The 14,771-nt window shown below is 37.7% G+C and overlaps 1 protein-coding gene across 2 annotated transcripts in view; it reads left to right on the top strand.

Moving 5' to 3' along the window:
• Positions 1-12,898: 12,898 nt before the first annotated feature.
• fam222aa (family with sequence similarity 222 member Aa) overlaps positions 12,899-14,771 on the top strand; it is a 63,736-nt gene continuing 61,863 nt past the window's right edge. The window contains exons 1-2 of one of the 2 annotated variants that reach the window (XM_052114494.1): positions 12,899-13,112; positions 13,834-13,888. The gene's annotated coding sequence lies outside the window, so the exon portion shown is untranslated. Of the gene's footprint in view, positions 13,889-14,771 lie in introns of both variants that reach the window. The other variant, XM_052114487.1, reaches the window with a different exon arrangement.

Genomic DNA, 14,771 nt, shown 5'->3' on the forward strand with positions numbered 1-14,771 from the left:
CCATGGGTGGGTGGGGGGGCCTCCAAGAATGTGTGCAAACCTGTGCAAGCCACGGTCTAACGTAGTACACGTGTGCATTCTCAAGTTAACTGACAAGAAATGTTTCTTTCAAAAAGGTTATTGGCTAAGGTGTAACTTCCAGTCCGATACCCACCATTTTTAGTATTACATTTTCCTCCATTTATACGGTAAGTATTCAGATGACCATTTTCATCTTCATAAAGTCCCTGCTCCAGTTCTCGTAGTTAGTTGTGGCACAAAAATAATGTGGTTTCCATTATTTGTCCAAGTTTAATATGTGTTGTGTTTCGGTTATATTGTGTTGTACAATTTTCCTTGGATGTCTGTTTATTTTGTGCTTTCTGTCAGAAAATGCAGCTCTGTCTCATTTTTGCTTTGGTCCAATTTACAGTCTGAGGTATTAAGAGAGGCAGTGTGTTGTAGGGATGTGGGTGGACAGACGATTAGCAGCAGTGGTGCTTCACAAGGAGAGTAGCTAGCTGCTCCTAGTGCCAGCTGTGAAACAAATGGTGTTTAAACGCAGCAATACAGTAAGACTGGAAAGAGAGAGACAGGGATTTGCACACAATGACTGACTGGCAGATGGAGAGGGAGGAGAGGCAGCCAACCTTTAAGAAAGCATAGTGAAGAAAGACAGCATGTTTAATTAATAGATAGGCTGGGCTGGGTTTAGACATGGAGGATCATTCAGGAGGCATTAGACAGGGAGATTTTTGGGTCAGAAATGAGCAGGTGCCGCATAGGGTTGGTTTGGAGATTGTGGATGAGAATATTGAACACTGTCTCTGCAGCTGAGAGAGATAAAGGAAAGTGGTAAAATGAACATGTACATTGGAAAGAACAGTAAAGGGGTTTGGGATGGGGTAGCATGAAGGCAAATAGAGTTGCACACCTCAAAATTGCATTGAGTGGAATGAAAATGCAAACTAATGGGCATGAATGGTATGTGGAGAAACAAGGGCCCCCACATCAGCCAAGTGACACAGTGAACCAAGTGAAAGGGATGTTGGGGGGGGGTTAGCATGCATGGAAATGAGCACCTGGAGCTTATTTATCTAAAAGCTTTTTTTAGCTTGCACTTTTTATGACATAGCAGGAGCTGACTAGCAATAAAAACCACTTTGTGACTCAATTATGTCCCTGGAATGGTATATGGACTATTTAATTGTACAGTTCTCTATCCAGTAACTTTACTAATTGCACATCATTTCCTTCAGCTGGGCTCCCCCTTGAGTACTGATTGCAGGTCATGTCTTTCTCTCTTTTTGTTTTGCTTCTAGTGGTCTGAGCCTTAGCCTTCTCGATAAGCCCCTATTCTTAGAGACAAATTGGGGCAGGTAGTTAATAATGCACATGGTTCTGACCAAGTGTTTCATGCTGAAAGAGGAGAGACTATGACATTTCTTGTTTTATTCAGGTGCAAACCTATTCTAAGAAAAGCGTTCTAATAAAGGATAGTTTTGAGGTCATAAGTTCCCAGGTTCCAAGAAAGTATGCAGCCTTTTTTTGAGGTCCTGCTGAAAGATGAATGGAGTTAATAAAAATGCCTGTTTGACCCTAATCAGACACACAACTGATCATTTTAAAGCATGCAATTACCAAAATAATATCTCATTTAAGTCTCAAAGGAAAACTGTGAATTTGTTGAACTTTAAACCGCAAAAAAGTTCATTCTGGAATCCTGCAGTGATGACACAGGGGTCTGATTATGAGAACCAGAATAAGAATTCTTCCTGAATGTGATCAGACGCCCATTTTAAATGGAGAAAAAATGGATACTAAAAGGCAAAGCAGGGCAGAATGTTCCTCGTTTGGACATTGCACCTCTACTAATACCAGTCTCTGCCTGTACCTATTCTTTTTTTTTAAACTGAAAGATAGAAAAAAGATGATGACACTTTGAAAGAGAGAAAGAGAGGGAGAGAGGGAGAGAAAGAGTACTTAAAATCCCAGATGGCAAAGAGAACCTGTCAGAATTAATGGTGCTGTATCAGGTGAGAAAAGAGGTGCAAAATTGGTCAGAGCACAATGTTCTCCACAATCACACATGATCAGTCTTCCTTTTCCTGACCTCAGTGAGGGACATTAATTATGAGCTGTACTTCAAAAAACACATGATCGTGGATCATAATGGTTGAGGGGATTAAATGCTTGATAGTGCTTAAAATAGCCATACATGGACCTACTGTATATGCAGGGGTCCCTGAAAGTATTTTGACATCAAAATCACACTTAAAATGTATGAATGCCATTGCATTGCATATCAAACCACGTGGCACCTTTTCTCAGAACGCTTTTAACATTTTGGTCCCAGGGTCATTTTAGTGTATTTATGAAATCAGTTCCCTTCAACTTCAGGTATCTCATGTTCATGGAAAACCTGGAAATATCAGGGAATTAAACATTTTATTTTTTCTAGGCCTGAAAAAGTCATGGAAATTTTTAAATCTTAAATGTTATGGAAATGACAATAGTGAATATGTTTTCTAGTGTTCCTCTCCTCTTAAAATATATCATCAGCTAGATGTTGCTCTTCAGACCAAGCACGTTTTTGCACTAAAAAATCTAGATGCAGCGATATGAATAACAGAATGAAGGTGTCTCAAGACAATGAAAAAACACATCACAATGATCAAAGATGCCTTGCATGTTTACATAGAAATGTAATTGAAAAACGCTTTTGGTGCGAACAACCCTTAAAATGTCGTATGTCCGATTTGTGAGAGAATTGTTCTTTTAAATCAATGACGGTTTGAAACGCCTCATAAATCATTCTCTGATTAATTTGTGAAATTTGTCTGATTAAATTTTTTTTTTCTTAATTCATCACAAAAACCTGGAAAGGTCATAAAAAGTTAGGAAATTTTATAGGGCAAAAAGTGTGGGAACCTTGAAGTTCATACAGATGTCCAAGCAGAGAAATTATTTGGCAATGTAACCCAGGTGTAGTTCATCACACTGACCACATTTACATGCATTTATGGTTTATTCCGTTGTTTTTGCAGCATGAAATGCCATGTAAATGTGAATCCCATTTTCCTTACGCCGTTAAAGGAATTAAGAGAAAGCAGTGTAACGCATCCAGGTTTCTCCTAGAGAACACGGCTTATGTGGCCAATTAAATGCATAAGCAGTGTTCCTACAGGTTTTTAAAGAGTGCTCATGTGTGTGGAACAGACTGGATAACTACCTTCATAGGGTGGAGCAATACATCATATCAAGAAGTCAACACAGTGGAAAGAATTCTCAACCATTCTGTTGGTGTTTATTTTGTGAAAATTACCATCTGACTGCTCTTTATGCAGCTTATTACAAGACTACTGGTTAAATAAATAAATTCACATGAAACATTGATTTGAGTTGAAATTATCTTATTAGCTTACTTGTAGAGATCTCACTGTGATCTGAGAAGCAGGAAAGATGGTTCAGAGACCCGGATGAGTGGTCTCATATATGGATGTGCACCATTAGATTGCACCATTGACCAATCAGAATCAAGTATTCCATGGAGCCGTATAATAAAAGTACTTTGGAGGTTTGATTGAAATAAGAAGGAAACTCCACTATTGTAGTGTAATTACACTGCTGGTGAGATGGAAAGTGAAGGAAACAAACACAGCAACAACTCTGAAATATCTGGAAATAAAGTGAAGCAACAGAGAATAAAATATCAAAGTCTTCCATGGATCCCATGTTTGTATTTACACAAGCATCACAGGAAATTACCTTGCTGTGGAGAAAGCTGCTTGAACTAGTGAACAAGTTGCATGCATCCGGGAGTAAAGAGAAAGCTGATAAAACAGAGCATGTAAACGGAAATGATTTCCAGCCTTCAGAAACAGCTTTATTGCCAAGTATGCTTATGCTTACTTGTCTTGGAGACAGGAGCCAGTGCACAACAATACAAAACAGCAACAAGACATAGATAATAATAAAAAATAATAATAATAATAAAAAAAAAACATTTAATAGAAAATAAAGTAGGCCTATAGAATTCACAATAAGACAATATATATATATACTGTATATACCCCAATTCCAAACAAGTTGTGACGCTGTGTAAAATGTAAATAAAAACAGAATTCAATGATTTGCAAATCTCATAAACCCATATTTTATTCACAATAGAACATAGAAAACATATCAATTGTTTAAACTGAGGAAATAATCATTTAAAGGAAAAAATCAGGTAATTTTGAATTTGATGGCAGCAACACATCTCAAAAAAGTTGGGACAGGACCATGATTACCACTGTGTAGCATCCCCTCTTCTTTTAACAACAGTCCGTATATGTCTGGAAACTGAGCAGACCAGTTGTTGGAGTTTTGGAGAGGAATGTTGTCCCATTCTTGTCTAATACAAGATTCTAGCTCCTCAACAGTCCTGGGTCTTCTTTGTCTTATTTTTCGTTTCATGATGTGCTGAATGTTTTCAATTGGTGAAAGGTCTGGACTGCAGGCAGGCCAGTTCAATACCCGGACTCTTCTACTACGAAGCCATGCTGTTGTAATATATGCCGTATGTGGTTTAGCATTGTCTTGCTGAAATATGCATATGTATTTTTCAGCATTGATGGTGCCTTTCAAGATGTGCTGGCTGCCTATTCCATAGGCATGAATGCACCCCCATACTATCAGAGATGCAGGCTTTTAAAATGAGTGCTGATAACAAGCCAGATGGTACTTCTCCCCTTTTGTCCGGAGGATGTGGCATCCATGGTTTCCAAAAAGAATTTCACATTTTGATTCGTCTGACCACAGAACAGTTTTCCACTTTGCCTCCATTTTAAATGAGCTTTGGCCCAGAGAAGATTCTGGATCATGTTCACATATGGCTTTTTCTTTGCATGAAAGAGCTTTTGTGGATGGCACGGCAAACTGTGTTCACCGACAATGAGTTCTGGAGGTGTTTCTGAGCCCATGCAGTGATTTCCTATACAGAATCATGCCTGTTTTTAACGCAGTGCCGCCCGAGGCACATCGCTTTTTTTATTATTATTTTTAGCAGTTAATTTTAAACCTAGTAAACTTTTTGTGATTTTTTTTTTTGCTTAAAAGAGTTCAATTAAAAATGTAATTAAATAGTTTAAATGAAATGCTATTTGGTTGACGTTATCTAATGAAATGACAAAAAGTGTCAAAGTTTTGGTGTTTGCAACTGTATGTACCCACCATAAATTGGATGTAACCATAAAACACTATGCATAATTCACTTATATCATTAATGTTAACCATTCCACACCAACTACCTTCTGACTGCTGTCAGACACAGAAAACTCTCATGTTGTCAGGCACACTAATGCCCTATCCCCTGAGTGCCTTAAAAAAAGTCAAGCATGATGCTGACACACGGCTTGGTGAAAAAAGCCTAAAAGGCCTGTTGCTGGCAGCTCTGTCCAAATCAGCTGTTGATTATAGAGAAAACTGGCAATTCACTTGTGGCTTCTGTCAAAATGTAGACACTTGGTGTCTGAAAGAGTCTTTTCTGTGGGAGGACACAGTCTCTGTGCTGTGATCTTTTGTTCAGATCTCTGGCCGTGCAGTGCCAGTGACTTGGAGTCGTTTTGCATTTTAAAAGGGGATGGAGCTTTAGAAATATTTTAACTGCTTTATTTTCAGCCCAGGTGGCAGAATTACCCTTCACATGCACAGATAAAAGTAATCCAGGCTGAATTCACCTTTCCAAACTGGATGGTCTTATCTCATCAACATCCCTTTGTTATATTACCTGGATCACACCTGTCCCTTTGTTCTGCAAAGGAAAGCCAGGGGAGTAAATCACTTTTCACATATTCTTCAGGTAAGCAGACCCATCGGAGCCAGTGTGCACCTTCACGCCCAAATGTTTAACACTCATACAAAGCCAAATTTCTTCACAGTGCAGCACTTCGGTTATACTATCAGGGAGCACAGTTTCATTGTCCCAATAAAATGCCCTATCACCATTTTCCATCTCAAATGCAAACTTCACCTATTGTAAAATTTCACTCTAACTTAACCGGAGCGGCATATAACACAATCTTCCTCTCTTTTGAAAGGGTGTTATTCAGATATAATAAGTTTAAAAGATTATACAGTGGTAGAACTATTTAAATATTGAGCGATTAAGAGAACAATGGTGTCTTACACCTTGTCCCAACCTGGTGTGGTGCAACGTTTCCAGCAAGAAGTTATTTGTTTGTCCACATTAAAATAGAAAACTGTGGCACATGCTAATCAAAACATTTGAAATAGTGGAGCATAAATTTGGACAAGTGAGATTTTTAAATGTTACCCCACTATTCTACCAAGGCACTTGCAAGTTCCTGGATATTTCTGAGGGAATGGCCATAGCCCTCACCCTCTGATCCAACAGGTCTCAGACCTGCTCAATGGGATTGAGATCCGGGCTGTTCGCTGGCCATGGCAGAACACTGACATTCCTGTCTTTCATTGTCATGCTGGAGGGTCATGTCAGGATGAGCCTGCAGGAAGGGTACCACATGATGGAGAAGGACGTCTTCCCTGTAACGCACAGCGTTGAGATTGCTTGTAATGACAACAAGCTCAGTCCGATAATGCTTTGACACACCGTTCCAGACCATGACGGACCCTCCACCTCCAAATCGATCTTGCTCCAGTGTACAGGCCTTGTGTAACGCTCATTCCTTCAATGATAAACTTGAGTCCGACCATCATCCCTGGTCCTGTCTGGTCCAGTGAAGGTGGGTTTGTGCCCATAGGTGACATAGTTGCCATGCTGCCTTACAACAGGCCTACAAGCCCTCAGTCCAGCCTCTCTCAGCCTATTGCGGACAGTTTGAGAACTGATTGTGTGTTCCTGGTGTAACTCGGGCAGTTGTTGTTGCCATCCTGTACCTGTTCCATGGTGTGAGATTCGGATGTACTGATCCTGTGCAGGTGTTGTTATACGTGGTCTGCCACTGCGAGGACGATCAGCTGTCCTTCCTGTCTCCCTGTATCACTGTCTTAGGCGTCTCAGTATGGACATTGCAATTTATTGCCATGGCCACATCTGCAGTCCTCTTGCCTCCATGCAGCATGCCAAAGGCACGTTCACGCAGATGAGCAGCGACCCTGGGCAGCTTTCTTTTGGTGTTTTCCAGAGCCAGAAGAAAGGTATAATTACATGTATTGTCTTGTTAAATAAAATACACTTTAAGTAACTTTATAGTACATATTGTTTACAGGTTGCCACACTTTTGCAAGTTATGCAGGATACTGCACTTTTGCAAGATGCTGCAGTTATATGTTAATGCCCCACACTGTAAAATTACTTTCCATTTACATTAATTGTGAAATGCTAACATTTATTGGAACTGAAAACAGTTATGAATAGTTCTGTTGTCACCATCAAAGATCATTGTGACATACTGGCAACCAGTAAACACCATGAGAGCAGCCAACACAGAAGAGATGCTTTCAAAAATAAGAGAGATATATCAATTACAAGCTCCAAAATGACTTCAGTAAGAAATCATTAGTATCCGTCTTTGGCATTTTGTTGTAATACAAATCACAAATTATTAAGCAATTGCATGAAGGCATGGTACTATTAAGGAAGATTAAACTGTTATTACTGTGATTAGTGGCATTGCGACAAACATAATGTATATACCGTATCTGTATAGATATAGAATAGCACTGGAATGAGAGACTGAGAGTGCACATGTGTGATTGGTACCATGTTTTAGTTGTTGAATTCATTTTTACAACTGTTTGCAATATTTTTTTCCCCATCCGTGTCTAACTTTACAGCGAGTCAGAATCACTACCCTATCGACTCTTGAAAATGAGCACCTTACAATCTGTACACATGTAATTCACACACATTTGAAAACAAACCAGCATATTCATCTGAATTACATCATTTCTGAAAGACTAAATTCACAAATGATTATAATTCCCAACAACTCACTCTTCAGTGGCTGAAATATGCTTTAAGGGCTGAGCAGGTGCTCATATAATAGAGTTGCAGCGTATGTGTGATTTCGTGGATGATGCAACTGAAAGAAGGTCGGCCCTGAAACCATGTACTATATCGGCCAATTGCCGATCACAGATTTAAAACCAACATCAGCCGATTTATATTGGTGGTTGATTGATCGGTGCACAACTACCTAAAAGTTAATGTATTGTCTTGTTAAAGATAATATACATTTTTACCATTAACTATACAGTAACTCAAACATTTCACTGCAAATTTATTATTCCTCTTCTTATTTTTTATTGTATTTGTTTTTTACAATATTTTACCTTAAAATTTAATGTATTGTCTTGTTTAAAAAATATGTAGTTTTGGTAGTTTACCATGATTGTCTTGTTAACGATAATATAACTTTTCACCATTAACTATAATTACTATACTAACATTTTTACTTTTACTACAAAGAAACACATTTTCTTACAATATTTTACTGTAAAATTTACTTGTATTATCTTGTGAAATAAAATAAAAAAATCACTGTACACGGTAACTACCAGTTAACCAATTAACAGTGTTTTACTGCAGCATTTAAAAAAATATATATATATATATATATATTACACTGCAACACTGCAGTGTATCGAAGTGAAAAAGTATAGCTTGGTTCTCTTTTAAATGTGTCATTTCTATTGACAAGAACTCCTGACAGGGTACAACGGAGCTAAAGGCACATCTAAAGGATTTTATTGTATTTTTTTGGGTCAAAAAGTGTCTCTGGATTCAAGAATTACATGTATTTTTTATTGAATATTCATGGATCAACATAATTTGTGTTGAAAGAAATAACAACAGAAGGCTGTTTTGAATGCAATCCATTTTTGAATTTTTTTTAAAGTGGTGAGGGAGCCTTTTACCACACACCTGGAGTAAAAAGCTCCCTCACTTGGGGTAAAAGAACCCCACGGGGTTTAAAGTACTATCATGTAGATACCAGGGCAATGTTTATTGGAAACAATTTGTCAACTTACAGAAATTCTTTTGAGACAGCAAGACGCTTTTTTAATCAAATTAAGATCATTCAGATTCAAAATAACCACTCCAGAAAAGGGTGCATAATTTCTTCTTAATTTCAATCATATTGGCATTTCATAACATCACAAGTATTCTATAAACAAACTCATCTCTTATGATTGGATCAGTCAGTGTGAGCCCAATTTGAACATTTTCCATAACAAATCTATTCCCCACACTTAAGAAAATCAATGTGATTTAACAGGGGCTTTATATCCCAAATACTATCCTTTCACTTTTTGGACAGTTATTGAAAAAGTTTTGATATAATCACCTTATTTGAAAATGACAAATATGTATTTTGTTTCAAAGTAAATGTGATAATTTCCAGGATATTCATTATCTACATAAATGTAACAACATTTTAAATAACAAATATTAAATATTAGATCAAATTGCCTCGAAATCATACTTTAGACATCACATGCAATGATCTCATGGAAGAGTAAATTTTTGCAGTTCATAGTGTCAAATAGGTGTTTATGAAAGTGCTGTGGTAGATTTTGATGCCATTTATTGTTTTGGGAGAAAATGAAATTAAAGGAGTCTTTTATTGTATATTTAATGTAATACAAATTTAGAGGATACATTTTCCTCCCTTTAAATTCTGTCAAATAAAATACTGCTCACAAATGCCACAATTAACTGCACGTGTGCTGCTGATCTCACATGCATCTCACTGGCCACACAGCAGCAATAGCCACCTGCAGTGGTGTGTGTGTGGGCATGTTTATGTGGTTTACGAGGACAATTTTTTAGGTTACAAACTGGTAATTACAAGGGTATTATGCTATAAATGTGGTTTATGAGGACATTTCTAGTGTCCCCATAATTTAAATAGCTAAAAAAACACATTAAATTATGTTTTGTGAGGGTTAGGTTTAGGGAATAGAATATATAGTTTGTACAGTATAAAAATAATTATGTCTATGGAAAGTCCTCATAATAATAGGTAGACCAACACATGTGTGTGTGTGTGTGTGTGTGTGTGTGTGTGTGTGTGTGTGTGTGTGTGTGTGTGTGTGTGTGTGTGTGTGTGTGTGTGTGTGTGTGTGTGTGTAATACTGTACCTGTGACCCTAAACCTGACTCCCTATTTCTCAATCTCATCGGATCACGTCAGCAGCTCTATTTTTCAGCTTGATATCCATTTGCCCTTGCCCTCCTCTGTGCTCTCCATCATCACCTTGCCCTCTCGCTCTCAATCTCCCTCTCTCTTCAACTCTCTCACTCCTTCATTCTCTTTCTGTGTCCTCTGACCATCTGACACCTTTCGGGCACCTCCTGTGTTGGCAGACAGCACACGTTTCACCTGGCAGCGGAATTCTGTGATCCAGCCCTATCGATGGCAGATAAATCAATGTTATCTCTTTTTCCCATGCTTCTGTTTCCATCGATTTCTCATGGTTACCTTGCTGTTGTGAAGACTTGAACCTCGCTCAATTAAACTGCATTACTTCGCCCAAGGAACAAACTGAAGCACAAGGCTTGGGTCTTTGCAAAAGACAGATCAGATATTATTCTGAGTCAGATTAAGATGACAGAGAGAGATAGACAAAGATCAAGAAAGAGTGAGAGAGAGCTGCATCGGTTCAGATTCCATTCCACAATTCAGCAGTAATGTAAATCTTTCCAGTGACATTTTTGTGTCAATTGAGCAATTTATCCAAAGCACCAATGATACGTTTTGCCATTGTGCATCTTAGTAGCTGGTGAGTCATGTAAATGCTATTTACTGAGACAACCTTCCTGTTGAGTGAAATCTCATCAGTCAGAGAGCAGAAACTTGTAAATCCTCCCTGCACATCTTACACATCCTCTTTTCATAAAACTGTAATTAAAACAGCACTAAGCACTCTCTTAGCAGACATCACATTAAAACCATTTATTCCTCCATAACAACAGACTGTATAATATAGCCTACTTAAAAACATTATATATAAAGGCAAGTCTAAAATAAGTTTGTCAGTATATGTGTAGTTGATGCGCAAAATCAAATTCCATTAAAATTAAGGAATATTTAAAATTGTATAAAGCTTTATTACTATTATTTTTATATTAGATACAATTTTTAATCACCTTTTTGCCTTTCATTTTAAAGGGTCCTGTTGTGTGACCAATTGTGCTTTAAAAAGACAAACATGCCATGTAAATGTTTTACTAATATGCATAATAATTATTAAAGAAATGCTGAAATTAAAAATGCTGTTTTAAATGTTTTTAAATGAAGTATGGCATGCAACACCACAAGACATACCAAGACATACCATTCGCAAAAGTATGTTTTGTCACCTACCTGTATTCGACAACGCTGCTTCAACATTTTAACTGACAAACAGTCTGTGGTGGTTAACTGCTAAGAGTTTTAAACTGTTTTTAAATATTTCTATTGGTCTATGTAACTTTAGAGTCAGTGCATTTTGACTGGAAAAAACTCTTTTAGGTTCTCGATAACTCAAAGCACAGTTTGCAACCTCATATCAATATTATTTATTTATTTAAACTTAATGATTTTTACATTGAGCGGACAGGGCTGTGAACGATTCTGCTGGGTTGATTTCAGATATGAAAGGCATGGAAAGGCATTAGTCAGAGCTACAGTCTGCTGTCAGAATCCTTCCTAGGCCATCAGGTCATCAGCTTCTCCCCATTAGATCATTCTGTAAGATTCTGCTTCTTCATATAATTCTTTTCAACGTCAGTCTGATTCCTCGGAGCTTAAATGAGAAAAATAGAATAGAATATAACAGAATGCTTTTGCTGTTGTGAATTGTATGGTCTGTTATCCTAACACTTGAATTAATAATAAATAGGCTTGTGTTTTCTTCCATTTTCACTCTCGCAACCTAGTGCCTTATAACCATGCAATCTCATCTCTCTGAAAACAAGCCATAGGTAATCAATTGAGCTCCAGTTATGACATGCATGTGGGAGAGCATTTTATCAGTTGATTCCATAAGCAGATGACTCGAGTGACATTTCGCTCGTGTTTGCTTGTGTCAAATGTCATATTGGATAATATCCCACTGGCTAAAAAGTAGCTTTTAAAGTGAGAAATGGCCGTATGCATTAAAGTTCTTAAAAACAGTGCTAGGCCTTTATAGAAAAATGCACACACACACACACACACACACACACACACACACAAAAAATCCATTTGAGTAATTTAATATAATCAAACTTATGCCTACTGTATGTGATGTTGTCATTTGCGTCATCAAGATATTTTTTAATAATTTAATCAGTAGACATCTTAACCAATATTAACGAATCGGCAGGGCAATTCGGCATATGAAACATATATGCCAACTTCTAAGGCATCGTTTCTAAGAGGTCGAAGTTAAAAGCCATCCCCCTTTTTTTTTATTTTTTTTATTGAATATGTTTCAAACAAGCAGGTATAAAGCATAAAACACATAGAGCTTCTACATAAATTAAATTATATCAAATATATATAAAGCTTCATATATATAAAAATAATAATAAAAAATAAACAAATAAAATAAAAGACATACACAGAGGAAACATTATGCATCAGTGGTATTATTAAAAATATCATCATAATATTTCAAGAATCTGTCACTTTTCTTGTTTTTAATCAGCCTTAGAGACTTCAAAAATGTATCAATTTCGATTAAGAAATGCGGAAAAGTAGGCTGCGATCAACGTCCAGTCTGTGACGCAAAATAATAAACGCATTTTCTAACATGACGTTTGGACGCTGACAGCGTCACCTTGGTAACAGCCCTAAATTACCCATGATTGGCCGACCCGTGGGAATATTTAAATTTTCTCTCTGCGCTGATTGGCTGGTGGGCGGTCGGTGGAGCTTTGAGAGTCTGCATCGTTCCGGGTTATTGTCAGTCTCGGCAGCCCGGCGGAGGGGAGAAGTGCATTGCTTATGAGCGTTCAACAGAGCCGATGAATACAGACAAATTATTGCTTTAGGTTTATTCATTCTTGCCTGGTTTTAATATGAACGTGAACCGCAGCCTTTGGAGTCCATCAGCGGAACAATTCAACGGGCATCGGAGTTGAAATCGCGACGAAAGGTTTCCGAGCAAGGGGATGAAGAGAACCGCTGGAAGTGAACGGTGATTTCTCTTCTCAGGCGTTTATTCAATTTCTGCACCTGCTATGAAAGGAATATCGCCTTAAACACAACAGGGGCTTCTCAGAGTATATCAAGAAGAAAAATATCAATTTCGATTGTAAACGCCAAAGACTATTCGCTGGATTTATGGACATTAATCCGAATCTGAGTTTATTTAATTGGCAAAGCACTTATTTATTGGATTCGTGTCAGCTGTGGTATATAATAAGCTATTTTTACTGAAGTCTGCAGTTGCCTACTAAGCCTTACTCGAAGATTATTCCAGTAAGCAAACCCGGAGCGACGGAATCATTTACGGTAGTTCAAAACGCAGTTAACGGAGTGCAATTGTCACACGGCTTTTTTTTTTTTTTTTTTGGGAACAGCTCCGCACTTTGACCCGCAGTCGTCTCTAAATCAGATCGGATTAATAATAATAATTATAATAATAAAAAAGGAAATCTGGAAGTCCTTCTTTTAATTGAAAGCAAAGGGGAAAGTGCCCAACGAACCTGCAGAAGAGGCTGATTTTGGATGACTTTTACCATTTTTTTATTCTCGCGCGGGACGTAAAACGCAGATAAAAGGAAATAAACGTATAATAAGTCGAATCTACCAGGGATTATACATTTTCCATTTTACCTGAGAAAAGATTGAGATATTTTTTATTTTTGTCTTATTCTTTCCTTTATTCTGTTCGGCCGCTGCGCACGTTCCCACAGTCCCGTCAGCAGGAACCTGCATGGAAATCTAGTCAGCACCACAGAGCAATATATGGTAAATACTCTCACTTATTCATCATTTCATCTGTAATTCATTTTAAAGCGAACTAATGCATATTTATCAGCTTTTTAAAAGGACTTCCCTGACTGTACTGCCCAACTTTCTCATATTTTAACGCATTTTCGAGTTATAAACTAGCCTACAAACAAGTCTCACAAAAATGACCACAATAACCATAGTTTCCAGCACAAATGTCATAGTTACTCAAGTTGTTGTTGGTACTGTAAAATCGTTAAGTTATATAGGGTCTCCTTCAAACAATTTAAGATTCGTTTTTTTTTTTTTTATCTTTAGGATGACACTATAATAAAGTTAAACTTTAAACGTTAAATTATAAGAAAGTTGTGCAGTAGGCTACAACTAGTAAAATCCAATGTATGCCAAATGTGTGACCGTAACTTGTGAAGCAGACTGAAAGGCAGCAGGATCGCCTTTCACTGTGGGCGATTTTTATTTTATTTTTATTATTAGCTTCATTTGACTAATGCACTGCTACTGCCTCCATATTATCTTGTGAAGTGATGTCGTAGGCGTCCTTTTGGTTCCCTGACCGAACACACAATCTTTGTTTCACGGTTTTACCTAATAAATAAAGGAAGTGCAGTATAAACAGAGGTGTCGGGCGCTGAATGCCCGCAGGACGCGCATTTGATGTGCAATATGGGCGTTTTAAAGTGCGCTGCAGTTAAAACCGCTGACAGTGGCGACAGGATGAACGCTCGTTCTCAAAGCATAAAAGCTGGTTACAACATGATGGCAGGCGAGAGACTCTGAATACAAGGTGTGAAAGTCTTTGCCATCTACCCTCATCCTAGTTTCAGCTGTGTGTGTGTGTGTGTGTGTGTGTGTCGTTGCTTTATGGTTGTAGCAGCCTAGG

The sequence above is a fragment of the Xyrauchen texanus genome, chromosome 4, assembly GCF_025860055.1.
Source record: "Xyrauchen texanus isolate HMW12.3.18 chromosome 4, RBS_HiC_50CHRs, whole genome shotgun sequence".
Taxonomy (NCBI): domain Eukaryota; kingdom Metazoa; phylum Chordata; class Actinopteri; order Cypriniformes; family Catostomidae; genus Xyrauchen; species Xyrauchen texanus.